Raw genomic sequence first — 25922 nt, forward strand, 5'->3', positions numbered from 1 at the left:
CTGATTATACAAACGACCAGTCAATGCAAGAATGAACCGCGAGTTCGTTGGAGGCTCATTTGCAGGCTCAGCAAAACGTCTTAATCCGACTAACTACCATCCAAAAATCGAGCACAAAGGCAAGTTATCTACTTGCAGAGAGAGTTTCTAAAGGAGTGCATGGTGGAGACAGCAGGTGTTTTGTGCCCTGAGAGCAAGAGCAAATATGAAAGAAATAGCTTATCACACAGGACAGTGACTCGCCATGAGAAGCTAATTGATAAAGACTTAGCTCCCAAGCTCAACAACAAAAAACTGTCATTTACATTATATTCCTTGGCACTGGATGATAGTAATGACATTCGGCACAACACTCAGCTTTTGATTTCCATCAAAGGGATTAATGACAACTTTGAAATAACGGAATAGATCATGGCCATGGAATCCCAAAAAGGAAAAATGCGAGGAGAGGATTTATTTAACAGCGTGGTGGAAGTCTGTCATGAAGCACAAACTGCCTTGGAGTAAGCTAGCTAAAATTACCCCAGATGGGTCGCCAAATCTCACAGAAAAAAACATCCGCTTACTAAAAAGAATCCAGGAGAGGGGGAAAGAAGACAACCCCCAACACGAGGTACTTTTTTTTACACTGCATAGTCCACCACACATCTGAATAGCAGCTTGACCATGTTGTAAAGCCAATTATAAAGCTTGTTAACTTTATTCGTGCAAGGGCACTTCACCATCGTCAGTTCATTACATTTCTTGAAAAGACTGACGCCGATCACCAGGACTTGCTTCACCATTCCAATGTCCGCTGGTTAAGTTTAGGTAAAGTATGTCAATGTGTTTGACAGCTAAAACAGGAGATTTTCTCATTTTTGGAGCAACCTGAAAAATCTGACACTTTTCCTGAGCTGAGTGACAAACCCTGATTGGCTTTGTGATTTAGCCTTTGCTGTGGACATTCTGGCACACATGAATGAGCTGAATGTGAAGCTACAAGGCAAAGATCAGTTGGTACATGTAATCTACACAAATTTCAAAGCTTTAAAACAAAGCTGACTTTATTTTCAAAATAAATGTCAAACAAGTCATTCACTCACATTATCTATTTTCATGAACATTATTTTATTCAGCAAAAAGGCTGTAAAATGCTTTTCAGTTTTTTAAAGTGGTCTGTCATATTTTTTTTTTTTTATTGTGAGTGTTTCTATTGTGTGTTTAGCTTTTACGCTTTTTTACTGCATTTTAGGAATTTCATCCACTGATGCTGAACAGCCCACACGTTTAAAGTGTTCCTTCAAAAAGTGAACCAGGCCCACATAGAGCAAAATGTGTGACACTTTTTACAGCTAAAATATTGAGTCAAACTCAAGTGTCATGTTAAAAATCAGAAATAAAAGAATAAGACCGGGAAATATTTTCACACACAGTAATATCCTGCAGTTATCAAACATATAAATATACGCACATGACACAAACTGGCCTCCAGATATATTTTTACCGACCAATGTGGCCCCTGAATTAAAATAATTGCTCAGGTCTGATTTAGGAACTCCTAAAAAATATTAATACATAGAATATTTCAATTATCGAGTAACCGATTGATTAATTTGAGTTTGCTCAACAAATCAATTCATCTGATAAAACCCACTAATAGTGTCAATGGGTATTTTAAGGAAAATGGAAAGATTTTTCTGCTTGCCATAACCTTCATTCTGTTTTTCTAATAAATGCACAATAGCAACATTAAAATTGAAATTGCACTTTTAACACGTATCCTTTAATACAAATGTAAAACAAACTCTCCATTGTTCCCCGTCATACAGACAAGACCACCGCTTTCATGTGTGCCCTATTGCTGCAGTTAGGCGGAAAGTATGTCCGTGTATTTAAAGTTCCAAGCACTCCATACGGTCTGGGTGTGGTACATTTTTATTTTGCCACACTCAAACAATTAATCAAAGAAACAGTTTTTAGCTGAAGCTCACCTCTAATGAAATTGAAGGATTAATTGTTGCAACCCTAATACCATACATGTTCTCATGGTACTTTGCTGTGTAAATTAAAACATATTTTAGAGAAGTCGGCGTGCAGCTTGTGGCACACTAACTAAAACAAATGTTGCTAAAAAAATGAGGAATACTGCAGCATTGAAACTTTTTCTTTCATAATTTTGAGTATTTCTGCAGCAGCAATCCATCTCTAAATATGCAGTCAGATGAAGCTAACCAGATTTCAAGCAGATGCCATCAAGAGTTCCTATGTTCAGTGGCAGGAAGGAGACGAGGAGCGTTCATACAGTTTACAACAAGTACTTCCCGGTACTACCAATACTTTGACAAAGTGAAACTTCAAACAAATGTTTGATGAATGAAACATAAGGAAAAAAATAAAGGACTCCATGTAATATTTTTGAATGCACATTCTAAGGCTAGACCAGGGGTGCGCACACTTTTTCTGCAGGCGAGTATAAATGTAAGAGACGTTTTTGTTAAGAAGTTAAAGGTGTGTAATGATAATACAAACATGTTTAAAACCAATAGATTCCTTTCTTTCATGAAGACAAAAAAATATGTTGGTGTATTACCTTATTCTGATGACTTGCATTGATTACAATCAGACAGTAGCGCTGATAATGTCCACATTTTCTAATGGACGAGAAAAAAAGTATTTTCTGTCCAATACCATATTAAAGTGGCTGGTTTTTGGCATCTTATTTTGACTAGCTTCCATACTTGTTTTTATACACTTTAAAACAAATACATTGGCGGCAAACTCCGTAGCTTGCTAGCTTTTGCACGCCAGCTTTCTGAGACTCTTATTTTATTAGTGCAGGCAGGATGAAGCAGCGCTTTTATTGTTAAGACAGGAACTGTGCAGTCGGTCTTAAGAGTTTTGATGGCAGGTACAGTGCAAGAGTCTTTTGAAAAAAAAGTGTTTCTTGCCCAACTGTCAGTCATTTTTTCTTAATGAGCTCGCAGCGGCCAGCGTCATCTCACAAGACCCTCGGGTTCTGAGAAAGTCAATCAAGTGACAAAAGTGACATCTTGGTGAAGATTAATGACCAAAAATTTTAGGTCTATTTTTTTAATACATGGCTGGCAATCAACTGACACACCCTCCAGGATCGACCGGTAGCTCGCGATCGACGTAATGCGCACCCCTGGCCTAGACCTTTTTTTAAATATGTTGCTAACCAATAAAAATACAAACAAGTCACAATGAAAAACAGATAATGTATTGGATTAATAATTATTCAAAGGTTAAATTAAATTGCAACGTTTGTGCATTTTCGTTCTTTTTGTCTGTTGTTCCAAAATAGCCTGCAAGAGGGTTCACTTTTTGCATCCCTAAAAACACCTGTGCATTTTTGTTCTATGGCAGAATAAAATGGACGTCAGTCATCCACTCTCTTTGTTTCTGTTTGTGGAAGTGAGGCCACTAGAATACACGCTCGTTGGAAATTCAGCCTTGTAACGTAAACGTCCAGTAACATAGGATTAGGGATGTAACAGTATGAAAATGTCATATTACGGTTATTGTCACCAAAATTATCACGGTTATCATTAAGGATGGGAAACAAAAAACGTCTTTTGTTCAGAACTGGTTCCCAAAATCACTTGCCATTTATTGAGACGGTTCTCTTATTGATCCTTCCGCTAGGGGATGAAGTTGCGTAGTGACCCCGGATCTCAAAATGGTACAACAAATGCTATTCAGTTGACTACATTTTACAAGAAAAGATGGTAACTGCGCTACTTACAATACATTTAGGGCTGCTAGTTCATCAAGAAGAGGACATGCTGAAACATTTGAACACATAGAATGCAATAACTGTAAATGAAAGTCGCGTTTCTTACAGCTCCCATCTCATCCCAGCAGCAGTAATGTTAGCACGTCATCTGATTACAACAGGTACTAACACCTCCGATTGTGTTAGCGTTATTACTTGTTAAATTGAAATGGATGCCTTCTCATTTAGATGAGCATGACAAGAGACAGATTCTGACGAGCTACGAGGCGGGCAGTCCCAGTTCACGTCTGCCGCTACACCAGTCTTTCTTAAACAGTGGAGGGGGGGTCACGATATATTTTTCTTCTTCCTAGGGGCGGCGTAACAGAAAATATTTGAGAAACACTGCGCTAGTCGAATGTCACCGAGCAGTGACTAAGTTCTTGGTCAACTGGTGGGGGGACAAGGAGGAAACCCACCCAAACCTCCTGGTTTTTCAGCAATCGAACATGAAAAACTTAGCAAAAAAAAAACATCTTTAATCAACATAAATCAACATAAATACCTACCCCATTCTTCCAAATTAATCACTAGGTCTGTTTCCGTCACTGTTATTTAGTCACAACAGTAATGACAACTTGTGTTCACATCCACAGGAACCACATGGGTTAGCCTACTCTATACATTATTTACAACCTTACTTGGGTTCACATCACAGCCACAGATGCTTCTAGTTATTTACATTATACATTACTTTACCTCATTCACACATTACTTTGGCATTTTTGCTTTGATGGTTCTGACATGAGCCTTCCTGGCATATTTCTGAGCGGCTTGAAATGTCCTATTTGTTTCTGCTTTAGTGGATTTTGCCTTGGATTTTATAGCCAATTTTCATGTCTTCGACTTCCTCTCCACTTCTAAAGGCTCCAAATGCAAAATTCATACAAAAATAATAAAGAGTACAAACAATGTTTACTCTATTAGATAACTTCCTTTATATGAATAGCAATTTGTGATTCTTAGCATGAAATAACAAATATCTTGCAGTCATGTTGTTTATATTTCAAAATGATTCAACTATTAAATGTCAAAATATGAACAGTAGAAATAATCAACAAAATGTCAGCTATGAACAGTAGAAATAATCAACAAAATGTCAGCTACTGTTTTGCTCTAAAACACCAATGAATATTAAAATTTAGCATTAAGACAGGCTAAATAGTTAAACTCTCGTCGTCATTTGGGATGTATGTGTCTGTTGTGATTACCCTTCCTGGTTTGACATTCAGCCCTATTTTGCCTCCAATTGGCCTGTCCCCAATGTTTTGCCTAAATCTTAAACAATCGTGACTCAACATAGTAATCGAACCAACCAATCATGGATTTTCTTATACGTAAACCAATCAATCGTCATTGAATTTTCCCTTATGTGGTCCCCTGCTCGTGGAGTGGCACTAGTCCAGTTCTCTTTCTCTTCTCCCTCTCTCGTCTTTTGCAGCATGTAGCGTAGCTAACCGCTACAAAGGGCCTAAAACTAGCTAAGCTATGGAAATCGCTACTTGTTTAAAAAGTAGCAAAGCAACTTCAAAGCTACTGAGAAACAATGTTAATCATTTTTAATGAAAAAACATAGTTGTTACCACAGCAGCTGTAAACCGGAATGGATTATCAAAAACCGTACTTATTGGGGGAAAACCATTGTTGTTGACAGGTCTTGCAAAGAGACTAATCAAGATTTTAACACATGTTGTAGGTCGGAAAGAACGAAGAAAAACGGAAATTTTTTTTAAATATTTTTACAGAGATAAAAATGACGGATTTCCGAATATATACGGAAAAATCACATGCCTGTAAATGTTACATTATTGTGTAATTTGCATGATCAAAATCTACAGAAAAATAATTTCTTATATTTACAAAAACGTTTTTTTTTTCTTCTGTATTTAGTACATATGTGCCTCTCGAGACCTTGACTTTGTAAGGTCATGTTACCACTAAACTAAACAAAATTGGTGCTAATCCACCCTTTTTTTCCTCTTTTTTCCCCCCAAATAAAAATCGATAAGAAAATCCATAAGGAACTGAATCATTATGCAAAATCGAAAGTAGAATCGGAACCGGAAAAATCTTATCCATTCGCATCCTTTCGTTGTTGTTGGCATCACGGTATATTGTTGGACGTGCTCAAAATTTTCACATACATTGTTATAACTAAGTTTTGGGTGTGTCACATCCGGTTTATGTGACATCACGCAAATCAACTTCAGTTGTCGTATTGCTTCAAGTATCAATTGATCTATCTGTACTAAGAAAGCACAGCTTGCAGGTTCAAAGTGCATTCACATTTCTTAGTTGATCAGACAGTAATGTGTTTATATGAATTTAGATTGGGTAATGTCATTCTTCAAAGGAGAAAGAGGTTTAAGTCTCTTGTATTCCTGTGATGAACAATTTCAAGAGTCATGGCTAAATCCTCCTATTATCCAGAGAGGCATGATTTATAATCTGGAATAACTTTGACGAGCCCAGACGCAATACAGAACATAGCAGAACGGGAGTAAACAAGACATCATTGGCTCAATGTTGCTGTGCTGCCCTAGCTTCTTCCTTCTTACAGTTTTATGGCAATTTGCAACCACATACTGTATGTTGCATTATTGTAATATTCAGTTTAATTTTATAATTAAATTAAAGTCTCTCTTTGAGTCCAATGCAGCAAAAACTATAGTTAACACTCGGTTGTCAATGCTAAAAAGGATTTGTCTGTGATAGGGCTTATAATGACAACATTACTTGTTAATATTCAGGTCAAAAAATGTAAATAGAGTATTGTTTGAGGGTTTTGGATAGATATTTAGAGAGTTTTGTGGGCAGAATAGAGAGCCCCCAGAGACTTCGTTGTTAGCGAAATTTGAAAGTATTTTTTTTATTTAGGACTTAGAATGCATACAAAACTAAAACATGTGTACATGTCTTATATAAGTATTATGAATGATAGACAGAAAATCTCTTTCTAAATGTCTTTCCAATTTTTGCCTATATACTGTATGAATGATCTGATAACATGGTCAGAGTGCAGAAGCATTACTAAAGTGACGTCACTCTCCAGAAATAGCTGAAGCGGAATATTTTATAATGGCTGACTGAATTTGAGGCACGGTATTTTCACAAACTTTCCAGGTTGTAAATACAATTCGGTGTGGTTTAATGCACAGGTGTCAAACTCAAGGCCCGGGTGCCAAATCTGGCCCACCACATTATTTTATGTGGCCCGCGAATGCCTGGAAATAATGTGCATTAACAAAATGCTTAATCTTTTCCAACTAAATATATTTGTGATTTCCCTTTTGAGATTAAAAATATTGTACTGCATGCAATTGCATACACTTAAAAATGCAATATTGTCATCACAACATCATAACGGACAGTACACACCCACAGCACAGACTCTTCAGCCTCCTACCATCAGGCAGACGATACAGAAGCCTGAAACCCAGGACTACGAGACTGACACAGTTTCTACCCACAGGCCAACGCCCTTGTGAATGCTAATTTGTGAATGCAAGCTCCCAACCCCCCGTCTTTACTTTTGTCTTTTTGAGAAAGACAGCTACCTTGTTCACCCCCGAACTGTGAACCATCCCTGTAGACACCTTTCACATTTGATCACTAAAGACACTTTAACTGCTGCTGTGACCCAAAGTCACCGCCATATTTATACTGTTGACTGTCAATCAGAATGTGCAATAATGTTATGTTACTTACTGTGCCTTGTATATGCTTTTTATTTTTATTTTTTAGCTAAGTACCGAGCCACTTGTTGAAGGGTGGACTAGCAAAGTAAGATTTTTATTGTACAGCAAACTGTCTGTTTAACTGTGCATATGACAATAAACAATCTTGAATATTGAATCACAATACTATCATGTATTCCAAATATATTTGTTAAAATAAAGATAAATACTGTATTACACTAAATATCTGCTTGACTTATGATATCAAAACAAATTATCAATCAAATTATAGACTATAAAATTTACAAGTGTTTATGACAATAGGCAACTGAGTTTATTACCGTAAAACTTTGGTACTGTTTATTAAAAAAAAAAAACATTAAAACAACATTTTACGATTAAAAAAAAAAAGAAATTGGCAGCTCTGTTGCTTTAATTTTACCGCTGTAAACAGTGGTATTTGTTTTTCCATTCCATTTATTATAAGTTTTTTGGAAGCTGTAAAAACTCACTGGTTTTACTGTAAAATTCTGGTGACTGGGCTGCCAGTTTTCAAAGTATTTTTGATTTTTTTGCAGCTTGTGTAAAAAATATATTGTTAATGTATTATATATATATATATATATATATATATATATATATATATATATATATATATATATATATATATTAGGGCTGCAACTAACGATTAATTTGATAATTGATTAATCTGTCGATTATTACTTTGATCAATCGATTAATAATCGGATACAAAAGACAAACTACATTTCTATCCTTTCCAAAACTTTATTTTTTAAAAACGAATATTGGCACCATGTCCTTTCGACTTGCCAAACATAACAAGGCAAGTGTTAGAAAAATGTTTTTTTTTTTATTAAGTGCACCATTGTCATGCACAATAGCAATAATTTTGCTCAGGGGAATTTCAAACCTGCCTACTACCTATTCCAACCATTCTGCAATGTTGGATGCTTAATGTCTTTCCTCTAGTGGCATTGTCGTAAGGCAGATTGACTTCATGTTCCATTTTATATATATATATATATATATATATATATATATATATATATATATATATATTAGGGCTGCAACTAACGATTAATTTGATAATCAATTAATCTGTCGATTATTACTTCGATCAATCGATTAATAATCGGATAAAAAAGACAAACTACATTTCTATCCTTTCCAAAACTTTATTTTTTAAAAACGCATACTGGCACCATGTCCTTTCGACTTGCCAAACATAACAAGGCAAGTGTTAGAAAAATGTTTTTTTATAAAGTGCACCATTGTCATGCACAATAGCAATAATTTTGCTCAGGGGAATTTCAAACCTGCCTACTACCTATTCCAACCATTCTGCAATGTTGGATGCTTAATGTCTTTCCTCTAGTGGCATTGTCGTAAGGCAGATTGATTTCATGTTCCATTCTTCTCCAATGTAGTGGCATGTATTGCCAAGGTAGGCTACACTTGTCCACACATCAGTGGTCAGAACAATTTTGCTCTGGTGGCTTTAATGTCAGTTTACAGAGCTTCAAATGTCTGCTCATACCTCCTCTCCATCAGTTTGGTAAAATGGGTCCTTGAGGGAAGAGTGTAACCAGGGTTGAGGACGTAAATCATTTTTCTGAAACCGTCATCCTCCACCATTGATAGTGGCCTCATGTCAGTTACCAACATATTTAGGACACTATCAGTCAGTGCAGCCGCTTGCCGTGGTGTGCACACCTTCCTTTGTACCAAGTCTCTAATGCTGGCTTGATTCTTTCTGAAATGAGAGAAAGCATATCATGAACGTACACAGTAGCAACATTTACATGTAACTCAATATATTCTTAGTTGATTTATTTAATAATTTCTGATGTAAAAGGCACATTTTTTCATATCATGGTGACTGCTGCCTAGTTTTTCTTGTTATATTGTCATTTTTACTGTTATATTTTTATTCCTATGTTACTTTTTTTTTTTTATTCCTATTGTAATGTTTTCTTTTTTTTTTTCAAACCCCCGTTATTTACTTTTTGAATTCGATCTCAATTCTGTACACTGCTGCTGGAATTTAAATGTTCCTGAGGAAACTCCCTGAGTGAATCAATAAACGTAATATCTATCTATCTATCTATCCATCTATCTATCTAATTACACCACATTAAAAAAAAGCTAAATGAAATAAATGGACATTGGGGATGCAGCATACAACAATAATAACACAGAAATATAACTCATCAGATCAGAACTGAATCAGATATTGTACATGTTTCTGTTGTTAATAATAAAGTATTCATTTTAGGCTGCCTGTGAATAATAGCATGAAATATTCCAGCACCTTCATAACGTTTAGTTATATACTAAAGCGTCACTCAAGTCTAAATAGATTTATATAGCTTTAATGGGTCCGGCTACATTGATCTATTATGAAACCAACCTGAGATATTTCTGTCCGTTTATTGCCTTAAAATAATCTCCTCGTTAACAACATATTAAAAACACACAAAGACGGACACAAGGTAACAATGTATCTATGGACTATGGACTTAAAAAGTTACGTACCGTGAGTTTTTCTCTTCATCCTTGTATCCAACATGCTTCCTGTTCAGGTGCTCCCGAATCGATGTCGTACTTCCGTGCCAGGCGAGGTCGATGCTGCACGTTTTGCAGGAAACTGTCTTCTTTGCATTGTTTAGGGTGAAGAATTCCCACACTTTTGACGACTTAGGTTGTAGACTTTTCTCCATTGCACTTACACTATTGCTCCTGTTTTCCTCCGCCATTTTTTTAATGTTTCCAGACAAAGAATATGGCTGGGTCACGTGAGCTGCACATAACACATCATTTGCTGGCTAACTGCCGCCGTCCTGGCGCTGTTTTGTACTTATATTGATTATTGTTTCTCAGCTTTTTATAAATGTTGCAGTTCCTAAATAAATGTTTAGGAAAGAACGAAAGGAAAACAAAATAAAATTTAAAAAAAGAGCCTCAGCCCATGCGCACTGCATACATCAAATGAATCGAAGACTAAATTAATCGCCAACTATTTTTATAATGGACTTTAATCGATTAGTTGATGAAGCCCTAATAATATATATATATATATATATATATATATATATATACACACACACATACACATATATACATATATATACCGTATATCTTTGAATAGCCGCCGGGGCGCTATATAATTTAAAACCTCTTCTCACTCCTGCGCTCGTTCAAAGCATGCGGTAAAAGTAAGCAGACGCTAACAATTTTAAAACCTCTTCTCACCCCTGCGCTTACCATGCAGTAAAAAATTGAGTGTGATAAAAAAATAATAATATTAAATTATTCTGCGTCCGCTCTACAGCATGTCATCGAGCCCACTTTTACACCATGCTGTTTGCGTGCCGGTCGGACGCATTTATTTCACTGCTTCTTATACGAGATTGCAATGCATACTTGGTCAACAGCCATACCTTTTACACTGATGTTTGTGATATAAACAACTTTGAAACTCTTACTAATATGCGCCACACTCTGTGAACCCTCACCAAGCACATTTCTGGAGAGCATTGGCTCTGTGGCACTTTATAAACGCAGCATAGGGATTACCCATAATGCCGTGTATCCGTGATATGGCTGGCCCTCAATGAAAACGAGTTTGACGCCCCTGGTTTAATGGATACTACTGAAAAGCAATTAAGTATATAAGTCAACTTGTTTTTCCACTCTACTGGCACTTTAAACCCATTTCCTGAAATTTTCATCAACATTGACCCATAACAGTTAGAACAATGTTGTTAACTAACAGACAGAGAAATAAACATCATGCCCTGACAGAAAAAAAAAAAATAAAGAAGTGTAAAAGGGAATAAAAAACTGTGTTTGAGTACATGCACCCATGAGATTCCAAGATGGCGGCGCCCGGACGGGCTGCAACATTGCGGAGCTCCTGCTAAAGATGGAACATTTGGCAGAAATACCGGACAATTCTACAAACTTTATGGCTGGCTCACATCGTGGTCACTCCGTGATCACGTACGACCGCCAGACACTTCTGGATGTGGACACATCGGGCCGTTTTGGACTGATAGACGCGTGCGTGCTAAACATGCTAACTAGCATGGGAATACGTCGGCGGCTACATCCAGCGGCCTGTGAAGCAGGGGAGTCTAGTAGCAGCGGGGGCCGTCTACGGAGCAGACGCCAGCGGTGTGATCGGAAACGCGGATGTCGAACGGGGCTAAAAACAAAGCAGAAGGCTAATCACCACAGAACACCACTTCCCTCCATCCCGAAGACGGATTTAGATGGAAAATGCGAGACTACTGGTCTGGGTAAGGAGTCAGTTAAATTAGACCAAGTTTTTTCTGCTTTGAGTGTTTCAGAGTTGGACATGTGTTTTACTGAGGTGGCTAACTATGATGTGTGCAGTTTATCAAAGCAACAAACAATCGGAAAATCCCCGTTACTGAGGTGGCTAACCATGATGCGTGCAGTTTATCAAAGCAACAATCAAACAATCGGAAAATTCCTGTCGTATCAATTCCTAGATATGGTCGTAATTATACTGAATGCACTGGGCATAATAAACACAACATTATCAATATTGCTACTACGGATGATTTGATCAAAAATTCCCTGAAACAGCCCACTACCTATAATATAGGTTTTTTAAACATAAGATCATTGTCTCCCAAAACGTTATTAGTTAATGATATTATCAGAGACAACAATCTTAACGTCATCGGTCTCAGCGAAACCTGGCTTAAACCAAACGACTTTTTTGCGCTAAATGAGGCATGTCCTCCTAACTTTACACATGCGCATATTGCCCGTCCGCTTAAAAGGGTTGGGGGGGTCGCACTAAAATACAACGAAAACTTTAACCTTAGTCCTAAAATAATTAATAAATATAAATCGTTTGAGGTGCTTACTATGTGGTCTGTCACACCGCTGCCTCTACACCTGGCTGTTATCTACCGCCCCCCAGGGCCCTATTCGGACTTTATCAATGAATTCTCAGAGTTCGTTGCTGATCTAGTGACACACGCCGATAATATAATCATAATGGGGGACTTTAATATCCATATGAATACCCCATCGGACCCACCGTGCGTAGCGCTCCAGACTTTAATTGATAGCTGTGGTCTCACACAAATAATAAATGAACCCACGCATCGCAACGGTAATATGATAGACCTAGTGCTTGTCAGGGGTATCACCGTTTCCAAAGTTACGATACTCCCGTATACTAAAGTATTGTCCGATCATTACCTTATAAAATTCGAGGTTCAGACGCATGTTCGTCAAACTAATAATAATAATAACTGCTATAGCAGCCGCAACATTAATGCTGCCACAACGACAACTCTTGCTGACCTACTGCCCTCGGTAATGGCACCATTCCCAAAGTATGTGGGCTCTATTGATAACCTCACTAACAACTTTAACGCTGCCCTGCGCGAAACCATTGATAACATAGCACCGCTAAAGTTAAAAAAGGCTCCAAAAAAGCGCACCCCGTGGTTTACAGAAGAAACTAGAGCTCAGAAATTATTATGTAGAAAGCTGGAACGCAAATGGCGCACGACTAAACTTGAGGTGCACCATCAAGCATGGAGTGATGGTTTAATAACTTATAAACGCATGTTTACCTTAGCTAAAGCTAAATATTACTCAAATCTCATCCACCGTAATAAAAACGATCCTAAATTTTTGTTTAGTACGGTAGCATCGCTAACCCAACAAGGGACCCCTTCCAGTAGCTCAACCCACTCAGCTGATGACTTTATGCAATTCTTTAGTAAGAAAATTGAAGTCATTAGAAAGGAGATTAAAGACAATGCGTCCCAGCTACAACGGGGTTCTATTAACACTGATACGATGGTATACACGGCGGATACTGCCCTCCAAAATAGTTTCTCTCGTTTTGAGGAAATAACATTAGAGGAATTGTTACAACGTGTAAATGGAATAAAACAGACAACATGTTTACTTGACCCTCTTCCTGGGAAACTGATCAAGGAGCTGTTTGTATTATTAGGTCCATCAGTGCTAAATATTATAAACTTATCACTCTCCTCGGGCACTGTTCCCCTAGCATTCAAAAAAGCGGTTATTCATCCTCTTCTTAAAAGACCTAACCTCGATCCTGACCTCATGGTAAACTACCGACCGGTGTCTCACCTTCCCTTTATTTCAAAAATCCTCGAAAAAATTGTTGCGGAGCAGTTAAATGAACACTTAGCGTCTAACAATCTATGTGAAACCTTTCAATCCGGTTTCAGGGCAAATCACTCCACGGAGACAGCCCTCGCAAAAATGACTAATGATCTATTGCTAACGATGGATTCTGATGCGTCATCTATGTTGCTGCTCCTCGATCTTAGCGCTGCTTTCGATACCGTCGATCATAATATTTTATTAGAACGTATCAAAACACGAATTGGTATGTCAGACTTAGCCCTGTCTTGGTTTAACTCTTATCTTACTGATAGGATGCAGTGTGTCTCCCATAACAATGTGACCTCGGACTACGTTAAGGTAACGTGTGGAGTTCCCCAGGGTTCGGTCCTTGGCCCTGCACTCTTCAGCATCTACATGCTGCCGCTAGGTGACATCATACGCAAATACGGTGTTAGCTTTCACTGTTATGCTGATGACACCCAACTCTACATGCCCCTAAAGCTGACCAACACGCTGGATTGTAGTCAGTTGGAGGCGTGTCTTAATGAAATTAAACAATGGATGTCCGCTAACTTTTTGCAACTCAACGCCAAAAAAACGGAAATGCTGATTATCGGTCCTGCTAGACACCGAACTCTATTTAATAATACAACTCTAACATTTGACAACCAAACAATTAAACAAGGCGACACGGTAAAGAATCTGGGTATTATCTTCAACCCAACTCTCTCCTTTGAGGCACACATTAAAAGCGTTACTAAAACGGCCTTCTTTCATCTCCGTAATATCGCTAAAATTCGCTCCATTCTGTCCACTAAAGACGCTGAGATCATTATCCATGCGTTTGTTACGTCTCGCCTCGACTACTGTAACGTATTATTTTCGGGTCTCCCCATGTCTAGCATTAAAAGATTACAGTTGGTACAAAATGCGGCTGCTAGACTTTTGACAAGAACAAGAAAGTTTGATCACATTACGCCTGTACTGGCTCACCTGCACTGGCTTCCTGTGCACTTAAGATGTGACTTTAAGGTTTTACTACTTACGTATAAAATACTACACGGTCTAGCTCCGTCCTATCTTGCCGATTGTATTGTACCATATGTCCCGGCAAGAAATCTGCGTTCAAAGGACTCCGGCTTGTTAGTGATTCCCAAAGCCCAAAAAAAGTCTGCGGGCTATAGAGCGTTTTCCGTTCGGGCTCCAGTACTCTGGAATGCCCTCCCGGTAACAGTTCGAGATGCCACCTCAGTAGAAGCATTTAAGTCTCACCTTAAAACTCATTTGTATACTCTAGCCTTTAAATAGACTCCCTTTTTAGACCAGTTGATCTGCCGTTTCTTTTCTTTTTCTTCTATGTCCCACTCTCCCTTGTGGAGGGGGTCCGGTCCGATCCGGTGGCCATGTACTGCTTGCCTGTGTATCGGCTGGGGACATCTCTGCGATGCTGATCCGCCTCTGCTTGGGATGGTTTCCTGCTGGCTCCGCTGTGAACGGGACTCTCGCTGCTGTGTTGGATCCGCTTTGGACTGGACTCTCGCGACTGTGTTGGATCCATTGTGGATTGAACTTTCACAGTATCATGTTAGACCCGCTCGACATCCATTGCTTTCCTCCTCTCTAAGGTTCTCATAGTCATCATTGTCACCGACGTCCCACTGGGTCATTATTGTCACCGATGTCCCACTGGGTGTGAGTTTTCCTTGCCCTTATGTGGGCCTACCGAGGATGTCGTGGTGGTTTGTGCAGCCCTTTGAGACACTAGTGATTTAGGGCTATATAAGTAAACATTGATTGATTGATTGATTGATGTGTTCAGCACCATAATAAATACCCTAATTTGAAAATAAAAACAAATTTCCTTGAGAGCAGCAGCTTGCTGACATTTGGCCCTAATAGAACAATTCAAGCCCTAAAGCCACAGAAGACACATACAACAACAATATAGAATGCTTTGTGATCTCCGCTGATGAAAACAAAATCCCCATTGTATTGGCTGAAAATCCTTCATTCAAAGACCTACTGAGAGGCAGTAAGTGTGGTAGAGTTTCTATAATGCTGGGAAATTGAAATACATTGAAAACCGCTTCCCTTGCATACAGACTACAATCATATCAATAGAAATGAGATCCCTTGACAGCACTCCAGTAAAAATAGTTATAGACATAGTCTGTAAAGGTGGTGACTTTTACAAAGGATCAGTTGCATTTCCTAGTCTGTTTTATTAATTTGTTTAACTATACAACAAGGGTTGTCAATGGCTGGACACCGATATGGATATGAGCCAGTGTGACTTTCTAAACGGACAAACAATTTACTTGCACAAACACTAACACATTTTGACAAAAGCTATTTTTGGGAAAAAAGTAGTATTGTTTCAAGAGACTGGAGTGTGTCACCTCGCAGCAAGTGTTTTTGCTCTAATGACAAAAAGCCAAAGGGATGGAAAAAATGCCACAGGACCTAGGTGTGCCCGTCCTGCCAACAGACTTTCAGGAAAGCAGTGATTAAATAAGATTTCCTCATTTAAAACATGCCTAAGGCAACTTTAATTAAAACAATAAATTAAGGTGCAGCAGGGTGCACAGTAATAAATATGTGCTGACTGACACTAAATCCATAACAAATAATACAACTGTTATTAGAGCCTTTTTAATAATGGGCTATAAGGCAATCCAATTTAGAGGATTAAATTATATAATAAATATACACAATGCATAACAAAAATTGTCAATGTCATAACGACCCTGCATTGCCTACTAAAACCTGATGTTAATGTATATCACTGCCTGAGGAACTGAGAGCGCAGGAATCCAATTATTTCTTATTTTTTATTAGCGCTTTAATGACATGAGGGAGTCATGATTGCCTGTCGATTTCGGTGGGGGGGCTACTAGCTGCACTCGGGTGGAAGGCAAGGTTGGACAAGTTGGTACCTCAAACCATCACACAGAAAATATATTTGCAGCCAGCAAAGCCAAACATCAGCTTGTGAAGTCTTTACGTGAGTAAAAGTAATTTTTTTAGTTTACTTTTCTAAAAAAAAAAAATAGACTGATATATTACATGACCATTGTAGAAGACACTGCTTCCCATAATGTAAAAGTTGCAAGACTCTAAACTAGGGCTGGGCGATATATCGGTATACTCAATATATCGCGTGTTTGTCTCTGTGCGATATAGAAAATGACTATATTGTGATATTCGAGTATATGTTCTCACACAGTTGCTTTAGCTGCAGGGATTAAACTGCATGCGTTTCCCACTTTTTCTTGTCTCTCCTTCTCACAGACACGTAAACAAGTGCACCTTCTTTACATATGACACGCGTGCAACGTCACACAGCCTCCGTTAACTGTGATTCTAACGGCGGGTTGCAAGTGGTAATACAAGAGAGAGAAGGTGCCAATCTGGTAACAAATGTAGGAAAAATTAATTCCCAAGAAAAACAGCACGGGGTGCATCGTTGGACGGTGGTTTGGCTTCAAGCGGGAATACGTTGAACAATTATATGGCAAAAGCGTTACTACAAAAAGTAGCAGCACTACTATTTGATTTCCTGTTATGCAGCTCTTTTTTATTTGACACTTATTGAAATATCTTGTGACATCATGCACAAAAGTGCACTTTATTTGTTTTAAACTATTGTATTGGCGTTCTGTACATAAAGTGCCCTATAATTTAGTGTTGTTTGGATGTCATTCTAATGACATCATGCACAAATGCACTCATAGCTTGTTTTAAAATGTCTGACAATCTTGCACTTTCTGTTTTGAAATGACATGAATGTTTGTGCCACTGCTTAATAAATACATTTTGCTAAATGTTCTTAGTTGTGATTTCTCTCTGCATGAAAGTTTAAAATGAGCATATATTAATGCAGTATGAACAAGAGTGTTTTAATGTAGACACATAGAATCATCATACTGGTGAGATTATATGCATCAAAAGTGTTCATTCAAGGCAAAGGCAAAATATCACGATATATATAGTGTATCGTGACATGGCCCAAAAATATCGATATATTAATAAAAGGCCATATCGCCCAGCCCTACTCTAAACTACATTGTTTTACATTTTTTACACTGGATGTTTACATTGTTACTTTAAAGACATCAACTGTAATGTTTCTTTTAAATATTTGTTTGAAACAGTAGATGTTCCTGTACAGTCATTTGCAATTACAAATAATTATTTGTAGTAAAACATAGTATAAGAAAAACATTTTACCGTTCTGTTTGTGTTCAATTAAAGCAAGTGTGTTTATCCTGAGGCGGCAGAGCATGGTGGGTAGATCAGCCGTGCCAAAAAACTGAGGGTTACAGGTTGGCTCCCCGCCTCTTGCCATCCAAATCACTGCTGTTGCCTCCGGTGCCGCTCACACTTGTGAATAATTGATGAATGATGGGTGGTGGTCAGAGGGGCTGTAGGCACGAACTGGCAGCCACGCTTCCGTCAGTCTACCCCAGGGCAGCTGTGGTTACAAATGTAGCTTACCACCACCAGGTGTGAATGAATGACGGGTTGTCACTTCTCTGCCAAGCGCTTTGAGTGTCTACAAAAGCGCTAAATAAATCTAATTCATTATTATTATTATTATTATTATCCTATACATTCCTGCTACTTAATTTTCCAAACTATGGCATTTTTACCAAGCTTTATTTTTTTTTACATATGCCTCAATAATATAATAACGTGGCCTTAATACCGTGATAATATTGTACCATGAGATTTTGATACCGTTACATCCCTATCTAGAATTACACTTGTTGTGTGTTTAAGCTAGTAGGTTCATGACAATGACTTCTGTTTTGTTTGATCAGCCGTTTCACTTGCGTGTCACAGGAGCCGTTCGGAAACAATTAAGTTAAGCAAAAAATTATTTATGGAATCTTACTGTGTAAATAACTCGTCGCAACGTACAGTATACGTCTATGTGTAGTATTTCCCCAGCAATGGTCATGTGGTGTCGTAAATGATGGTATTTTGTTAGGTAATCATTGAGATCGGACATCACTTAAGGCAGTGGTTCTCAACTTTTTTTCAGTGATGTACCCCCTGTGAACATTTTTTTTAATTCAAGTACCCCTTAATCAGAGCAAAGCATTTTTGGTTGAAAAAAAAATATAAAGAGGTAAAATACAGCACTACGTCAATTATTGCTCATTTGTAGTGGTCTTTGTTGAACTATTTGGAAAATAAGATATAAGAATAACTAAAAACTTGTTAAAAAAAAAACAAGTGATTCAATTATAAATACAGATTTCTACACATAAGAGTGGAGTGAAGTGAATTATATTTACATAGCACTTTTCTCTAGTGACTCAAAGCACTTTGTGTTGTGAAATCAATCTATCACTGTTTATTTATATAACCCTAAATCACAAGTGTCTCAAAGGGCTGGACAAACCACAACGACATCCTCGGTACAGAGCCCACATTAAGGCAAGGAAAAACGCACCGCAGTGGGACGTCGGTGACAGTGACTATGAGAAACCTTGGAGAGGACCGCATATGTGGGCAACCCCCCATTAATTATCTTAGTTACATTTTAACCACTGTGGGTGGCACTGGGAGCCGGTGGGTAAAGTGTCTTACCTAAGGACACATCGGCATTAACTAGGACGGCAGAAGCGGGAATCGAACCTGGAACCCTTAAGTTGCTGGCACGGTCACCAGAGCTATACCGCCCGGGTACTTAAGGTGCCCTCTTTGGGGATTGTAATAGAGATCCATCTGGATTCATGAACTTAATTCTAAACATTTCTTCACAAAAAAAGAAATGTTTAACATCAATATTTATGGAACATGTCCACAAAAAAAAAATCTAGCTGTCAACACTGAATATTGCATTGTTGCATTTCTTTTTACAGTTTATGAACTTACATTCATATTTTTTTTAAGTATTATTCAAAAGATATACTTATAGAGGAATTTTGAATTGTTGCTATTTTTAGAATATTTAAAAAAAAATCTCACGTACCCCTTGTCATACCTTCAAGTACCCCCAGAGGTACGCGTACCCCCATTTGAGAACCACTGACTTAAGGCATGAGTGGGAAACGCACAGCCTGCCACTGATATCGCCGTCGTCGGCGATCACTCGAAACAAGTATGATTGTCCTCCTGTTTGTGGGACTCCACGCACAGATAGACCTGTGCGTGGAATCTTTTAAAGTGGGGAGACTGGTGCACAGACATCCACCACACTGTCCTGGGCAAAGAAAAGGCCAGGGTCCAATGGCATGGAGACCCAGACAAATAGGGGACCATTTTTGCTGCAGGCTGCTCCCCCCTTTGTGACCATTGGGGAGCTTCTATGCAACCTTCATCTGCCCACTCCACCGTTGAGGTCCTTATACGACAGGGGAGACGCGCAGACTCCAACGTCACTTCTTTGCTGTGGGGAGCTGTGTCTGATTGCAAGAGAAACACAGGACGACCGGCACCTTGTCACAGCTGCAGAAGGCTGTCAGAGGACCGCCTATGGTGCGCCTACCAACAATTGCTTTTCTCTCAGGGTGTGCTCCCCCAGCCTTTTGTCTTCCCAGACTAACCCACAATGCAGCGGGGCAGTGGTTGGGTGGTGCCAGGGCGTGTCCACAATGTGGTTCTGCGCATCACACCACTGGGGACCACAGCAGCCAAGAGATCCCCATGCAACGTTTGCCTTGGGCCGCGGGGCCCTAATTACCGTGTGTGGCCACGTGGAGGCCTGAAAGGGGTCTTGGTGAAGGAGAGGTTGTGTATTGGCAGGAGAAGACTGACGCACAAGGTTGCTTTTCCGTTCACCACAAGGGCTAGACAGTGGCAGTGCCCGTAAGCGAGAGGTTAGCAAGTGTGTCTGTGTGGGCCCAGCCTAGGTTCCTACACACGGGAGCTCTTGTAAAAAGAGCTCAGCAGCGCATGCAGTTTTTGCGTCGGATAAAAAGAGCACAGATCCCTCCCCCCATTCTACTGAGAAAGATAGATAGTACTTTATTGAGGCACTATAGAGAGCCAACTGACCAACAGCATCTCTGTCTGGACTAGAGCCTGCAGTGCCTCAGACTGGAAGGCTCTCCGGAGAGTGGTGAGGACGGCAGAAAAGATTATCAGGACTCCTCTTCTTCCTATCCAGGAGATCGCAAAAAGCCACTGCCTGACCAGGGCTCAGAAAATCTGCAAATACTCCTCCCACCCCCACCAAGGACTGTTTTCACTGCTGCACTCTAGAAAGAGGTTCTGCAGCCTCCGAAGCAGAACCACCAGGTTCTTTAAGAGTTTCTTCCCTCTTGCCATAAGACTCTTGAACGCATCATAAGTATCCCCTCAATTCCGCCCAAAGTGGATTAACTCATCCATCCTTTTTCTACCGCTTATTCCCTTTGGGGTCACGGGGGGGCGCTGGTGCCTATCTCAGCTACAATCGGGCGGAAGGCGGGGTACACCCTGGACAAGTCGCCACCTCATCGCAGGGCCAACACAGATAGACAGACAACATTCACACTCACACTCACACACTAGGGCCAATTTAGTGTTGCCAATCGACCTATCCCCAGGTGCATGTCTTTGGAATTGGGAGGAAGCCGGAGCACCCGAAGGGAACCCACGCAGTTACGGGGAGGACATGCAAACTCCGCACAGAAAAATCCCGAGCCCGGGATTGAACCCAGGACTACTCAAGACCTTCGTATTGTGAGGCAGACGCACTAACCCCTATATCACCGTGCTGATGGATTAACTTGCTGGAGTAAAAAGACAATATAACATACATCCATAAACGTGGATGCATATGAAAAAGTGCAATATATTTATCTGTACAGTAATCTATTTATATATGCACCTTATTGCTTTTTTATCCTGCACTACTAGGAGTGTAACGGTACGTGTATTTGTATTGAACCATTTCGGTACGGGAGTTGCGATTCGGTACGAGGGTGCACCGAAAGTGTTTGTAAGCTAAAGTCTTAACAAGCTGCTTTGCTTCTTCTTCTGCCTCTGTCTGAGCACCCAGCATTGTCCCATCCACACAACCATCTGATTGGTTACATACAAAGCCAATCAGCAGTGCGTATTCAGAGTGATGTAAAAGCCAATCAGCAGTGAGTATACAGAGCGCATGTAGTCAATGCTTCAACGTCGAGCAGATAGGTGTTTAGCAGGTGAGCAGCGGACAGCGTACTCTCCCCAAATTATAAAAAACACCTCCCAGTCACAACTACTACTAACATCACTGTGAGCCCTTTGACCTTCTAGAAACTTAAACTGCAGCTCAGCTCACTCGCAGTTCTGGCTTGAGGTGAAGGCTAATTAGCTTTTAGCGTAACGTTAGCTTATTTTGCTGTGGATGTGTGTGTGTGTGTGTGTGTGTGTGTGTGTGTGTGTGTGTGTGTGTATGTGTGTGTGTGTGTTGGGGGCAGCAAAACTCCGTCTGTTATTTCAATTGAACTCCATGGTGTTCAGGGATGAACAGTCTCTCCTATTGCTATTGTACTACTTTTTCAGCAATAGTTACATTAATCATTAATAATGTAGCAGCCTAGTTTTGAATGGCAGGGTCCCTGATATCAAATGTTAAATGATAAATGGGTTGTACTTGTATAGCGCTTTTCTACCTTCAAGGTACTCAAAGCGCTTTGACACTACTTCCACATTTACCCATTCACACACACATTCACACACTGATGGAGGGAGCTGCCATGCAAGGCGCTAACAGGCACCCATCAGGAGCAAGGGTGAAGTGTCTTGCTCAGGACACAACGGACGTGACGAGGTTGGTTCTAGGTGGGATTTGAACCAGTGACCCTCGGGTTGCGCACGGCCACTCTCCCACTGCGCCACACCGTCCCTTCAAGGTCCCTTCATGTTGACAAAAATATAACATTTACATAATAAAAGTCAACTACAAATGCTGTAATAAATTAAGCGTGATGAGTTGACTTGAAACTGTTTAATGTTGCACTTTTTATAAGTAGAAGAAAGGTTTTGTCATTTTATTTAATCAAAGCAACAACTTGAGGCAGTTTAATGTGGATTAACGTGGGCAGATTATATACATATATATATATATATATATATATATATATATATACACATATAAATATATATATAAATATATATATATATATATATATATATATTTGTTTAATTGCTGCTTTTATTTATTAGATGCATTTTTACTGAATATGCACAAGCACTGTTTTTAATCGTATCTGATAATGCCTTTTTAAACTGTATTGTTTGTTTTATGTATTGTACTGCATGTGCCTGCGATTGGCCACGCTAATTTGGGTTAGCTTGTCTATAAAGTAGTTCATTGTACATCAGCATTAAGCTAGCGGCATTAGAGCTCAATCTTCATCCTGCATAATTGTATTGCTTTTTTCACTTTATTCCAAGTCATATTATTAATCTTGCATGATTTCAACATGTATGTGCATTTCATGTGTATTATATAATGTACTTTCTTTAGTGTGGGTAGTTTTACAGTGACTTCATTGTGAAGAATACCGACAAAAACACCAAAAATAATTGTTTTCAAAGCTAATTCAAAAGACTGTTAACATATTTGACAAACTAAATTGCAACATTCATTGGGGGCAGAATAACGTGTTGCCTGAGTTACCTTTTACAATAAGCGCCAGTTGAAACTGCATTGAACAAAGAGACCACTGTCTACCAAGTCAAATTGCTTGTGTTAAAGCTGATTGTGATCATGATTGTGATATGAGAAAAAAAAAATAATATTAATACTACTAATGGTATTATTAATAACTAATCACACTGTTTTTAAATTATACATAAAACATTTGTTTAGCCTTTTTAAAGAAAATATGTGTATCATTGCAAATCAAAATTATCAGGTCATTTTTATGATGTTATATCGACCAAGCCCCTAGCCACGTTCCCATCGCAACATATATAGTGACAATCTAGGGGAAACCCTGAAATCAGTTTTCATCACAGCGAAAGCAGACATTGTACAGTAGAAGATTGTTTTATTTTGTTAGATTTTTGTTTACTTTGTTTTTCTTTTTAGCACTTCCCAATACTGCTCTGATACTTAGTGGTTCATTAAAGCTGGAGCTTCTACAAGTTGTAGCTCACCCTCCTTATATTCAGAATCAAAAATGTTCTGCTCCCACGCAGTCTGCATTGTTGTTGGTGGGGTAGGGATCTGCGTTTCTACCTCTACGTCATCATGTGACAAGCTATCTCATTATCTCTTAAAATGGCTCAGGAATCTCATGGAAATGTATTACTATTTTGATCATATCTGCAGATATATTTGATGTTTAACTTCAATATAGAGGCAATTTGTTTTCCACTCTACTGGTACTTCAATAAACATATTTATTATTAATTACAATTGGTTAGAATTAGGGCTGGGCGATATGGCCTTTTTTTAATATCTCGAAATTTTTAGGCCATATCACGAAACACGATGTATATCTCGATATTTTGCCTTAACCTTGAATGAACACTTGATGCATATAATCACAGCAGTATGATGATTCCATGTGTCTACATTAAAACATTCTTGTTCATACTGCATTAAAATATGCTCATTTTAAACTTTCATGCAGAGAGGGAAATCACAACTAAGTCAATTGACCGAAACTGTATTTATTAAACAGTTATTAAGCAGTGGCACAAACATTCATGTCATTTCAAAACAGAAAGTGCAAGATTGTCAAAGACATTTTAAAACAAGCTATGAGTGCACTTTTGTACATTATGTCACTAAGATGACATATCAAAACACTGAATTAAAGTGTACTTTTTGTACAGAACTCAATTACAATAGTTTGAAACAAATAAAGTGCACTTTTTTGCATGACGTCATACAAGATATTTCAATAACTGTCAAAAATGAGGTGCATAATAGGAAATCAAATCGCTATGTGGTGGGTTACTGCAGACGTTATCTCCTTATGTTGTTCAGAATTTTTTCATTCGGTGTTGATGTGGAAATAGCATTTTGTTGGTGTGGCACCGGCCGAGATGTTGACATGCGGAGATTCCAGCACTCTTCATTCTCTAGCGGGTGACTTTTCAAATGATGCTACAAATTAGCAGTAATGCTACTTTTTGTAGCAACGCTTTAGCCGCATACTTGACATATTACGGTTGTCTGTTCAACATCTTGGGGCTTCACGGTGTCAGAGGGGTTAGTGCGTCTGCCTCACAATACGAAGGTCCTGCAGTCCTGGGTTCGAATCCAGGCTTGGGATCTTTCTGTGTGGAATTTGCATGTTCTCCCCGTGAATGCGTGGGTTCCCTCCGGGTACTCCGGCTTCCTCCCACTTCCAAAGACATGCACCTTGGGATAGGTTGATTGGCAACACTAAATTGACCCTAGTGTGTGAATGTGAGTGTGAATGTTGTCTGTTTATCTGTGTTGGCCCTGCGACTTGTCCAGGGTGTACCCCGCCTTCCGCCCGATTGTAGCTGAGATAGGCGCCAGCGCCACCCGCAACCCCAAAATGGATGGATGTTCAACATCTTCCCGCTTGAAGCCAAACCACCGCCAGACGATGGACCCCCGCACTGTATTTCTTGGGAATTAATTATTCCTTTATTTGTTACCAAATTGGCACCTTTTTTCTCTCATATTACCACTCGCAACACAGCTAACGTTACCCATGCTGCTACCTCTCTGCTCCGCGAGGGAATATAGGTATGTTACGTATGACGTGACAGTATGTGACATGTGTAAGGTGCGCTTGCTGTCTCTGAGGAGAGACAACAAAGAGTGGGAAGAGCCTGTAGTGTAACGTCAGCAGCTAAAAGCAACTGCGTGAGAACGTATACTCGAATACCACGATAGTCATTTTCTATATTGCAGAGACAAACCCGCGATATATCGAGTATATCGATATATCGCCCTGCCCTAGTTAGAATGTATATATTTTAGCACTGCGAAAATGGATGTCAATTTATGTTCATCAGCTTTGAGTACCTTCTTTTGCAGTATATTTGGTTAGTAGTTCTTTTTGTCTGACCTAAGCCTTGATAATAATATTTGTTATTAACACATGCTTTTATATCATTTGACAAGTTTGTAAACTATAAGTAGGTCAGTTATTGAATGCCGTTAAAATTTAGACTAAGACTATAAATTTCAATGTTAATATTAGAGTGAGCTTCAGGCCCTTCTATAGTAAAAAAGTTTGGCCCCGAGGTCAAAAAGATTAAGAACCCCAGCTCTATGATAGTCTTGTTTGTGTCTTGATAAACTCTGTAGGCCAGTCTGCAGTCATTACCAGGCAGGATTTGGCCCCCCGGCTGCGAGTTAAATGGCGCTTGTC

The 25922-nt window shown here is 39.1% G+C and overlaps 1 protein-coding gene across 2 annotated transcripts in view; it reads right to left on the reverse strand.

Moving 5' to 3' along the window:
- rad18 (RAD18 E3 ubiquitin protein ligase) overlaps positions 1-25922 on the reverse strand; it is a 107571-nt gene that overhangs the window by 67262 nt on the left and 14387 nt on the right. The window lies entirely within an intron of this gene.

Source organism: Nerophis ophidion, linkage group LG16, assembly GCF_033978795.1.
Source record: "Nerophis ophidion isolate RoL-2023_Sa linkage group LG16, RoL_Noph_v1.0, whole genome shotgun sequence".
Classification (NCBI taxonomy): Eukaryota; Metazoa; Chordata; class Actinopteri; order Syngnathiformes; family Syngnathidae; genus Nerophis; species Nerophis ophidion.